We start from the raw sequence: 12,931 nt of genomic DNA, 5'->3' as shown, positions 1-12,931 counted from the left end.
CCATCGTCCCTTCCTCCGTGGTCCACTTCTGTCCATGATCCTCTGTCTCTGGGGGACTTCACGGTCCATTTCTGCCCACAGGATGATGATGTCCATGTTCCTGATAGTAAACATATTGAAGAGTTTAGTGTTTGAAGTAGTTGATGTAAATACATATATATACTTGCCTTTGTAGGTGTCTGTCGACTTGGTGTCAGTCGCCCATTGTCCCTTCCTCCGTGGTCCACTTCTGTCCATGATCCTCTGTCTCTGGGGGACTTCACGGTCCATTTCTGCCCCCAGGATGATGATGTCCATGTTCCTGATAGTAAATATATTGAAAAGATTAGTGTTTGAAGTAGTTGATGTAAATAGATATATACTTGCCTTTATGGGTATCTGTCGACTTGGTGGCAGTCGTCCATCGTCCCTTCCTCCGTGGTCCACTTCTGTCCATGATCCTCTGTTTCTGGGGGACTTCACGGTCCATTTCTGCAACCAGGATGATAATGTCCACATTCCTGATAGTAAACATATTGAAGAGTTTAGTGTTTGAAGTAGTTGATGTAAATACATATATATACTTGCCTTTGTAGGTGTCTGTCGACTTGGTGGCAGTCGCCCATTGTCCCTTCCTCCGTGGTCCACTTCTGTCCATGATCCTCTGTCTCTGGGGGACTTCACGGTCCATTTCTGCCCCCAGGATGATGATGTCCATGTTCCTGATAGTAAATAATTTGAAAAGATTAGTGTTTGAAGTAGTTGATGTAAATAGATATATACTTGCCTTTATGGGTATCTGTCGACTTCGTGGCAGTCGTCCATCATCCCTTCCTCCGTGGTCCACTTCTGTCCATGATCCTCTGTTTCTGGGGGACTTCACGGTCCATTTCTGCAACCAGGATGATGATGTCCACATTCCTGATAGTAAACATATTGAAGAGTTTAGTGTTTGAAGTATTTGATGTAAATAGATATATACTTGCCTTCATGGGTATCTGTCGACTTGGTGGCAATCGTCCATCGTCCCTCCCTCCGTGGTCCACTTCTCTCCATGATCCTCTGTCTCTGGGGGACTTCACGGTCCATTTCTGCAACCAGGATGATGATGTCCATGTTCCTGATAGTAAATATATTGAAAAGATTAGTGTTTGAAGTAGTTGATGTAAATAGATATATACTTGCCTTTATGGGTATCTGTCGACTTGGTGGCAGTCGTCCATCGTCCCTTCCTCCGTGGTCCACTTCTGTCCATGATCCTCTGTCTCTGGGGGACTTCACGGTCCATTTCTGCCCACAGGATGATGATGTCCATGTTCCTGATAGTAAACATATTGAAGAGTTTAGTGTTTGAAGTAGTTGATGTAAATACATATATATACTTGCCTTTGTAGGTGTCTGTCGACTTGGTGTCAGTCGCCCATTGTCCCTTCCTCCGTGGTCCACTTCTGTCCATGATCCTCTGTCTCTGGGGGACTTCACGGTCCATTTCTGCCCCCAGGATGATGATGTCCATGTTCCTGATAGTAAATATATTGAAAAGATTAGTGTTTGAAGTAGTTGATGTTAATAGATATATACTTGCCTTTATGGGTATCTGTCGACTTCGTGGCAGTCGTCCATCGTCCCTTCCTCCGTGGTCCACTTCTGTCCATGATCCTCTGTTTCTGGGGGACTTCACGGTCCATTTCTGCAACCAGGATGATAATGTCCACATTCCTGATAGTAAACATATTGAAGAGATTAGTGTTTGAAGTATTTGATGTAAATAGATATATGCTTGCCTTTATGGGTATCTGTCGACTTGGTGGCAGTCGTCCATCGTCCCTGCCTCCGTGGTCCACTTCTGTCCATGATCCTCTGTCTCTGGGGGACTTCACGAACCATTTCTGCCCCCAGGATGATGATGTCCACGTTCCTGATAGTAAACATATTGAAGAGTTTAGTGTTTGAAGTAGTTGATGTAAATAGATATATACTTGCCTTTATGGGTATCTGTCGACTTGGTGGCAGTCGTCCATCGTCCCTGCCTCCGTGGTCCACTTCTGTCCATGATCTTCTGTCTCTGGGGGACTTCACGAACCATTTCTGCCCCCAGGATGATGATGTCCACGTTCCTGATAGTAAACATATTGAAGAGTTTAGTGTTTGAAGTAGTTGATGTAAATAGATATATCCTTGCCTTCATGGGTATCTGTCGACTTGGTGGCAATCGTCCATCGTCCCTCCCTCCGTGGTCCACTTCTGTCCATGATCCTCTGTCTCTGGGGGACTTCACGGTCTATTTCTGCCCCCAGGATGATGATGTCCATGTTCCTGATAGTGAATATATTGAAGAGTTTAGTGTTTGAAGTAGTTGATGTAAATAGATATATACTTGCCTTTATGGGTATCTGTCGACTTGGTGGCAGTCGTCCATCGTCCCTTTCTCCGTGGTCCACTTCTGTCCATGATCCTCTGTCTCTGGGGGACTTCACGGTCCATTTCTGCCCCCAGGATGATGATGTCCATGTTCCTGATAGTAAACATATTGAAGAGTTTAGTGTTTGAAGTAGTTGATGTAAATACATATATATACTTGCCTTTGTAGGTGTCTGTCGACTTGGTGGCAGTCGCCCATTGTCCCTTCCTCCGTGGTCCACTTCTGTCCATGATCCTCTGTCTCTGGGGGACTTCACGGTCCATTTCTGCCCCCAGGATGATGATGTCCATGTTCCTGATAGTAAATAATTTGAAAAGATTAGTGTTTGAAGTAGTTGATGTAAATAGATATATACTTGCCTTTATGGGTATCTGTCGACTTCGTGGCAGTCGTCCATCGTCCCTTCCTCCGTGGTCCACTTCTGTCCATGATCCTCTGTTTCTGGGGGACTTCACGGTCCATTTCTGCAACCAGGATGAAGATGTCCACATTCCTGATAGTAAACATATTGAAGAGTTTAGTGTTTGAAGTATTTGATGTAAATAGATATATACTTGCCTTCATGGGTATCTGTCGACTTGGTGGCAATCGTCCATCGTCCCTCCCTCCGTGGTCCACCTCTCTCCATGATCCTCTGTCTCTGGGGGACTTCACGGTCCATTTCTGCCCCCAGGATGATGATGTCCATGTTCCTGATAGTAAATATATTGAAACGTTTAGTGTTTGAAGTAGTTGATGTAAATAGATATATACTTGCCTTTATGGGTATCTGTCGACTTGGTGGCAGTCGTCCATCGTCCCTTCCTCCGTGGTCCACTTCTGTCCATGATCCTCTGTCTCTGGGGGACTTCACGGTCCATTTCTGCAACCAGGATGATAATGTCCACATTCCTGATAGTAAACATATTGAAGAGTTTAGTGTTTGAAGTAGTTGATGTAAATACATATATATACTTGCCTTTGTAGGTGTCTGTCGACTTGGTGGCAGTCGCCCATTGTCCCTTCCTCCGTGGTCCACTTCTGTCCATGATCCTCTGTCTCTGGGGGACTTCACGGTCCATTTCTGCCCCCAGGATGATGATGTCCATGTTCCTGATAGTAAATAATTTGAAAAGATTAGTGTTTGAAGTAGTTGATGTAAATAGATATATACTTGCCTTTATGGGTATCTGTCGACTTCGTGGCAGTCGTCCATCGTCCCTTCCTCCGTGGTCCACTTCTGTCCATGATCCTCTGTTTCTGGGGGACTTCACGGTCCATTTCTGCAACCAGGATGATGATGTCCACATTCCTGATAGTAAACATATTGAAGAGTTTAGTGTTTGAAGTATTTGATGTAAATAGATATATACTTGCCTTCATGGGTATCTGTCGACTTGGTGGCAATCGTCCATCGTCCCTCCCTCCGTGGTCCACTTCTCTCCATGATCCTCTGTCTCTGGGGGACTTCACGGTCCATTTCTGCCCCCAGGATGATGATGTCCATGTTCCTGATAGTAAATATATTGAAAAGATTAGTGTTTGAAGTAGTTGATGTAAATAGATATATACTTGCCTTTATGGGTATCTGTCGACTTGGTGGCAGTCGTCCATCGTCCCTTCCTCCGTGGTCCACTTCTGTCCATGATCCTCTGTCTCTGGGGGACTTCACGGTCCATTTCTGCCCACAGGATGATGATGTCCATGTTCCTGATAGTAAACATATTGAAGAGTTTAGTGTTTGAAGTAGTTGATGTAAATACATATATATACTTGCCTTTGTAGGTGTCTGTCGACTTGGTGTCAGTCGCCCATTGTCCCTTCCTCCGTGGTCCACTTCTGTCCATGATCCTCTGTCTCTGGGGGACTTCACGGTCCATTTCTGCCCCCAGGATGATGATGTCCATGTTCCTGATAGTAAATATATTGAAAAGATTAGTGTTTGAAGTAGTTGATGTAAATAGATATATACTTGCCTTTATGGGTATCTGTCGACTTGGTGGCAGTCGTCCATCGTCCCTTCCTCCGTGGTCCACTTCTGTCCATGATCCTCTGTTTCTGGGGGACTTCACGGTCCATTTCTGCAACCAGGATGATAATGTCCACATTCCTGATAGTAAACATATTGAAGAGATTAGTGTTTGAAGTATTTGATGTAAATAGATATATGCTTGCCTTTATGGGTATCTGTCGACTTGGTGGCAGTCGTCCATCGTCCCTGCCTCCGTGGTCCACTTCTGTCCATGATCCTCTGTCTCTGGGGGACTTCACGAACCATTTCTGCCCCCAGGATGATGATGTCCACGTTCCTGATAGTAAACATATTGAAGAGTTTAGTGTTTGAAGTAGTTGATGTAAACAGATATATACTTGCCTTCATGGGTATCTGTCGACTTAGTGGCAATCGTCCATCGTCCCTACCTCCGTGGTCCACTTCTCTCCATGATCCTTTGTCTCTGGGGGACTTCACGGTCCATTTCTGCCCCCAGGATGATGATGTCCATGTTCCTGATAGTAAATATATTGAAAAGATTAGTGTTTGAAGTAGTTGATGTAAATAGATATATACTTGCCTTCATGGGTATCTGTCGACTTGGTGCCAATCGTCCATCGTCCCTCCCTCCGTGGTCCACTTCTGTCCATGATCCTCTGTCTCTGGGGGACTTCACGGTCCATATCTGCCCCCAGGATGATGATGTCCACGTTCCTGATAGTAAACATATTGAAGAGTTTAGTGTTTGAAGTAGTTGATGTAAATAGATATATACTTGCCTTTATGGGTATCTGTCGACTTGGTGGCAATCGTCCATCGTCCCTCCCTCCGTGGTCCACCTCTCTCCATGATCCTCTGTCTCTGGGGGACTTCACGGTCCATTTCTGCCCCCAGGATGATGATGTCCATGTTCCTGATAGTAAATATATTGAAACGTTTAGTGTTTGAAGTAGTTGATGTAAATAGATATATACTTGCCTTTATGGGTATCTGTCGACTTGGTGGCAGTCGTCCATCGTCCCTTCCTCCGTGGTCCACTTCTGTCCATGATCCTCTGTCTCTGGGGGACTTCACGGTCTATTTCTGCCCACAGGATGATGATGTCCATGTTCCTGATAGTAAACATATTGAAGAGTTTAGTGTTTGAAGTAGTTGATGTAAATACATATATATACTTGCCTTTGTAGGTGTCTGTCGACTTGGTGTCAGTCGCCCATTGTCCCTTCCTCCGTGGTCCACTTCTGTCCATGATCCTCTGTCTCTGGGGGACTTCACGGTCCATTTCTGCCCCCAGGATGATGATGTCCATGTTCCTGATAGTAAATATATTGAAAAGATTAGTGTTTGAAGTAGTTGATGTAAATAGATATATACTTGCCTTTATGGGTATCTGTCGACTTCGTGGCAGTCGTCCATCGTCCCTTCCTCCGTGGTCCACTTCTGTCCATGATCCTCTGTTTCTGGGGGACTTCACGGTCCATTTCTGCAACCAGGATGATAATGTCCACATTCCTGATAGTAAACATATTGAAGAGATTAGTGTTTGAAGTATTTGATGTAAATAGATATATGCTTGCCTTTATGGGTATCTGTCGACTTGGTGGCAGTCGTCCATCGTCCCTGCCTCCGTGGTCCACTTCTGTCCATGATCCTCTGTCTCTGGGGGACTTCACGAACCATTTCTGCCCCCAGGATGATGATGTCCACGTTCCTGATAGTAAACATATTGAAGAGTTTAGTGTTTGAAGTAGTTGATGTAAACAGATATATACTTGCCTTCATGGGTATCTGTCGACTTAGTGGCAATCGTCCATCGTCCCTACCTCCGTGGTCCACTTCTCTCCATGATCCTTTGTCTCTGGGGGACTTCACGGTCCATTTCTGCCCCCAGGATGATGATGTCCATGTTCCTGATAGTAAATATATTGAAAAGATTAGTGTTTGAAGTAGTTGATGTAAATAGATATATACTTGCCTTCATGGGTATCTGTCGACTTGGTGGCAATCGTCCATCGTCCCTCCCTCCGTGGTCCACTTCTGTCCATGATCCTCTGTCTCTGGGGGACTTCACGGTCCATATCTGCCCCCAGGATGATGATGTCCACGTTCCTGATAGTAAACATATTGAAGAGTTTAGTGTTTGAAGTAGTTGATGTAAATAGATATATACTTGCCTTTATGGGTATCTGTCGACTTGGTGGCAATCGTCCATCGTCCCTCCCTCCGTGGTCCACTTCTCTCCATGATCCTCTGTCTCTGGGGGACTTCACGGTCCATTTCTGCCCCCAGGATGATGATGTCCATGTTCCTGATAGTAAATATATTGAAACGTTTAGTGTTTGAATTAGTTGATGTAAATAGATATATACTTGCCTTTATGGGTATCTGTCGACTTGGTGGCAGTCGTCCATCGTCCCTTCCTCCGTGGTCCACTTCTGTCCATGATCCTCTGTCTCTGGGGGACTTCACGGTCCATTTCTGCCCACAGGATGATGATGTCCATGTTCCTGATAGTAAACATATTGAAGAGTTTAGTGTTTGAAGTAGTTGATGTAAATACATATATATACTTGCCTTTGTAGATGTCTGTCGACTTGGTGGCAGTCGCCCATTGTCCCTTCCTCCGTGGTCCACTTCTGTCCATGATCCTCTGTCTCTGGGGGACTTCACGGTCCATTTCTGCCCCCAGGATGATGATGTCCATGTTCCTGATAGTAAATATATTGAAAAGATTAGTGTTTGAAGTAGTTGATGTAAATAGATATATACTTGCCTTTATGGGTATCTGTCGACTTCGTGGCAGTTGTCCATCGTTCCTTCCTCCGTGGTCCACTTCTGTCCATGATCCTCTGTTTCTGGGGGACTTCACGGTCCATTTCTGCAACCAGGATGATAATGTCCACATTCCTGATAGTAAACATATTGAAGAGATTAGTGTTTGAAGTATTTGATGTAAATAGATATATGCTTGCCTTTATGGGTATCTGTCGACTTGGTGGCAGTCGTCCATCGTCCCTGCCTCCGTGGTCCACTTCTGTCCATGATCCTCTGTCTCTGGGGGACTTCACGAACCATTTCTGCCCCCAGGATGATGATGTCCACGTTCCTGATAGTAAACATATTGAAGAGTTTAGTGTTTGAAGTAGTTGATGTAAACAGATATATACTTGCCTTCATGGGTATCTGTCGACTTAGTGGCAATCGTCCATCGTCCCTACCTCCGTGGTCCACTTCTCTCCATGATCCTTTGTCTCTGGGGGACTTCACGGTCCATTTCTGCCCCCAGGATGATGATGTCCATGTTCCTGATAGTAAATATATTGAAAAGATTAGTGTTTGAAGTAGTTGATGTAAATAGATATATACTTGCCTTTATGGGTATCTGTCGACTTGGTGGCAGTCGTCCATCGTCCCTTCCTCCGTGGTCCACTTCTGTCCATGATCCTCTGTCCCTGGGGGATTTCACGAACCATTTCTGCCCCCAGGATGATGATGTCCACGTTCCTGATAGTAAACATATTGAAGAGTTTAGTGTTTGAAGTAGTTGATGTAAATAGATATATACTTGCCTTCATGGGTATCTGTCGACTTGGTGGCAATCGTCCATCGTCCCTTCCTCCGTGGTCCACTTCTGTCCATGATCCTCTGTCTCTGGGGGACTTCACGAACCATTTCTGCCCCGAGGATGATGATGTCCACGTTCCTGATAGTAAACATATTGAAGAGTTTAGTGTTTGAAGTATTTGATGTAAATAGATATGTGCTTGCCTTTATGGGTATCTGTCGACTTGGTGGCAGTCGTCCATCGTCCCTGCCTCCGTGGTCCACTTCTGTCCATGATCCTCTGTCTCTGGGGGACTTCACGAACCATTTCTGCCCCCAGGATGATGATGTCCACGTTCCTGATAGTAAACATATTGAAGAGTTTAGTGTTTGAAGTAGTTGATGTAAATAGATATATGCTTGCCTTTATGGGTATCTGTCGACTTGGTGGCAGTCGTCCATCGTCCCTGCCTCCGTGGTCCACTTCTGTCCATGATCCTCTGTCTCTGGGGGACTTCACGAACCATTTCTGCCCCCAGGATGATGATGTCCACGTTCCTGATAGTAAACATATTGAAGAGTTTAGTGTTTGAAGTAGTTGATGTAAACAGATATATACTTGCCTTCATGGGTATCTGTCGACTTGGTGGCAATCGTCCATCGTCCCTCCCTCCGTGGTCCACTTCTGTCCATGATCCTCTGTCTCTGGGGGACTTCACGGTCCATTTCTGCCCCCAGGATGATGATGTCCATGTTCCTGATAGTAAACATATTGAAGAGTTTAGTGTTTGAAGTAGTTGATGTAAATAGATATATACTTGCCTTTATGGGTATCTGTCGACTTGGTGGCAGTCGTCCATCGTCCCTGGCTCCGTGGTCCACTTCTGTCCATGATCCTCTGTCTCTGGGGGACTTCACGGTCCATTTCTCCCCCCAGGATGATGATGTCCATGTTCCTGATAGTAAACATATTGAAGAGTTTAGTGTTTGAAGTAGTTGATGTAAATACATATATATACTTGCCTTTATGGGTGTCTGTCGACTTGGTGGCAGTCGTCCATCGTCCCTTTCTCCGTGGTCCACTTCTGTCCATGATCCTCTGTCTCTGGGGGATTTCACGAACCATTTCTGCCCCCAGGATGATGATGTCCACGTTCCTGATAGTAAACATATTGAAGAGTTTAGTGTTTGAAGTAGTTGATGTAAATAGATATATACTTGCCTTCATGGGTATCTGTCGAGTTGGTGGCAGTCGTCCATCGTCCCTCCCTCCGTGGTCCACTTCTGTCCATGATCCTCTGTCTCTGGGGGACTTCACGGTCCATTTCTGCCCCCAGGATGATGATGTCCATGTTCCTGATAGTAAACATATTGAAAAGTTTAGTGTTTGAAGTAGTTGATGTAAATAGATATATACTTGCCTTTATGGGTATCTGTCGACTTGGTGGCAGTCGTCCATCGTCCCTTCCTCCGTGGTCCACTTCTGTCCATGATCCTCTGTCTCTGGGGGACTTCACGGTCCATTTCTGCAACCAGGATGATGATGTCCACGTTCCTGATAGTAAACATATTGAAGAGTTTAGTGTTTGAAGTATTTGATGTAAATAGATATATGCTTGCCTTTATGGGTATCTGTCGACTTGGTGGCAGTCGTCCATCGTCCCTGCCTCCGTGGTCCACTTCTGTCCATGATCCTCTGTCTCTGGGGGACTTCACGAACCATTTCTGCCCCCAGGATGATGATGTCCACGTTCCTGATAGTAAACATATTGAAGAGTTTAGTGTTTGAAGTAGTTGATGTAAACAGATATATACTTGCCTTCATGGATATCTGTCGACTTGGTGGCAATCGTCCATCGTCCCTCCCTCCGTGGTCCACTTCTGTCCATGATCCTCTGTCTCTGGGGGACTTCACGGTCCATTTCTGCCCCCAGGATGATGATGTCCATGTTCCTGATAGTAAACATATTGAAGAGTTTAGTGTTTGAAGTAGTTGATGTAAATAGATATATACTTGCCTTTATGGGTATCTGTCGACTTGGTGGCAGTCGTCCATCGTCCCTGCCTCCGTGGTCCACTTCTGTCCATGATCCTCTGTCTCTGGGGGACTTCACGGTCCATTTCTCCCCCCAGGATGATGATGTCCATGTTCCTGATAGTAAACATATTGAAGAGTTTAGTGTTTGAAGTAGTTGATGTAAATACATATATATACTTGCCTTCATGGGTGTCTGTCGACTTGGTGGCAGTCGTCCATCGTCCCTTCCTCCGTGGTCCACTTCTGTCCATGATCCTCTGTCTCTGGGGGACTTCACGGTCCATTTCTGCCCCCAGGATGATGATGTCCATGTTCCTGATAGTAAACATATTGAAGAGTTTAGTGTTTGAAGTAGTTGATGTAAATACATATATATACTTGCCTTTATGGGTGTCTGTCGACTTGGTGGCAGTCGTCCATCGTCCCTTCCTCCGTGGTCCACTTCTGTCCATGATCCTCTGTCTCTGGGGGACTTCACGGTCCATTTCTGCCCCTAGGATGATGATGTCCACAGTCCCAAAAGTAAAGATAATGAAGAGTTTAGTGTTTGAAACAATTGACGTTAATTCATTTACCTGCCTTCATGGGCCCCTCTCGGCTTGATTGCAGACGTCCGTCGTCCCTCCTCCTTGGTCCCTCTTGTCTCCATGCAGTGTCTTCGCGGCAGTCGTCACTGCCCATTTCTGCAACCAGGATGATGATGTCCATGTTCCTGATAGTAAACATATTGAAGAGTTTAGTGTTTGAAGTAGTTGATGTAAACAGATATATACTTGCCTTCATGGGTATCTGTCGACTTAGTGGCAATCGTCCATCGTCCCTACCTCCGTGGTCCACTTCTGTCCATGATCCTTTGTCTCTGGGGGACTTCACGGTCCATTTCTGCCCCCATTATGATGATGTCCATGTTCCTGATAGTAAATATATTGAAAAGATTAGTGTTTGAAGTAGTTGATGTAAATAGATATATACTTGCCTTTATGGGTATCTGTCGACTTGGTGGCAGTCGTCCATCGTCCCTTCCTCCGTGGTCCACTTCTGTCCATGATCCTCTGTCTCTGGGGGATTTCACGAACCATTTCTGCCCCCAGGATGATGATGTCCACGTTCCTGATAGTAAACATATTGAAGAGTTTAGTGTTTGAAGTAGTTGATGTAAATAGATATATACTTGCCTTCATGGGTGTCTGTCGACTTGGTGGCAATCGCCCATCGTCCCTCCCTCCGTGGTCCACTTCTGTCCATGATCCTCTGTCTCTGGGGGACTTCACGGTCCATTTCTGCCCCGAGGATGATGATGTCCATGTTCCTGATAGTAAACATATTGAAAAGTTTAGTGTTTGAAGTAGTTGATGTAAATAGATATATACTTGCCTTTATGGGTATCTGTCGACTTGGTGGCAGTCGTCCATCGTGCCTTCCTCCGTGGTCCACTTCTGTCCATGATCCTCTGTCTCTGGGGGACTTCACGGTCCATTTCTGCAACCAGGATGATGATGTCCACGTTCCTGATAGTAAACATATTGAAGAGTTTAGTGTTTGAAGTATTTGATGTAAATAGATGTATACTTGCCTTTGTGGGTATCTGTCGACTTGGTGGCAGTCGTCCATCGTCCCTGCCTCCGTGGTCCACTTCTGTCCATGATCCTCTGTCTCTGGGGGACTTCACGGTCCACTTCTGCCCCCAGGATGATGATGTCCATGTTCCTGATAGTAAACATATTGAAGAGTTTAGTGTTTGAAGTAGTTGATGTAAATAGATATATACTTGCCTTTATGGGTATCTGTCGACTTGGTGGCAGTCGTCCATCGTCCCTGCCTCCGTGGTCCACTTCTGTCCATGATCCTCTGTCTCTGGGGGACTTCACGGTCCATTTCTCCCCCCAGGATGATGATGTCCATGTTCCTGATAGTAAACATATTGAAGAGTTTAGTGTTTGAAGTAGTTGATGTAAATACATATATATACTTGCCTTTATGGGTGTCTGTCGACTTGGTGGCAGTCGTCCATCGTCCCTTCCTCCGTGGTCCACTTCTGTCCATGATCCTCTGTCTCTGGGGGACTTCACGGTCCATTTCTGCCCCCAGGATGATGATGTCCATGTTCCTGATAGTAAACATATTGAAGAGTTTAGTGTTTGAAGTAGTTGATGTAAATACATATATATACTTGCCTTTATGGGTGTCTGTCGGCTTGGTGGCAGTCGTCCATCGTCCCTTCCTCCGTGGTCCACTTCTGTCCATGATCCTCTGTCTCTGGGGGACTTCACGGTCCATTTCTGCCCCCAGGATGATGATGTCCACAGTCCCGAAAGTAAAGATAATGAAGAGTTTAGTGTTTGAAACAATTGACGTTAATTCATTTACCTGCCTTCATGGGCCCCTCTCGGCTTGATTGCAGACGTCCATCGTCCCTCCTCCTTGGTCCCTCTTGTCTCCATGAAGTGTCTTCGCGGCAGTCGTCACTGCCCATTTCTGCCCCCAGGATGATGATGTCCACGTTCCTGATAGTAAACATATTGAAGAGTTTAGTGTTTGAAGTAGTTGATGTAAACAGATATATACTTGCCTTCATGGGTATCTGTCGACTTAGTGGCAATCGTCCATCGTCCCTACCTCCGTGGTCCACTTCTGTCCATGATCCTTTGTCTCTGGGGGACTTCACGGTCCATTTCTGCCCCCAGGATGATGATGTCCATGTTCCTGATAGTAAATATATTGAAAAGATTAGTGTTTGAAGTAGTTGATGTAAATAGATATATACTTGCCTTTATGGGTATCTGTCGACTTGGTGGCAGTCGTCCATCGTCCCTTCCTCCGTGGTCCACTTCTGTCCATGATCCTCTGTCTCTGGGGGATTTCACGAACCATTTCTGCCCCCAGGATGATGATGTCCACGTTCCTGATAGTAAACATATTGAAGAGTTTAGTGTTGGAAGTAGTTGATGTAAATAGATATATACTTGCCTTCATGGGT

Source organism: Haliotis asinina, chromosome 7 (genome assembly GCF_037392515.1).
Source record: "Haliotis asinina isolate JCU_RB_2024 chromosome 7, JCU_Hal_asi_v2, whole genome shotgun sequence".
NCBI lineage: Eukaryota > Metazoa > Mollusca > Gastropoda > Lepetellida > Haliotidae > Haliotis > Haliotis asinina.
This window is presented reverse-complemented; position numbering follows the sequence as displayed.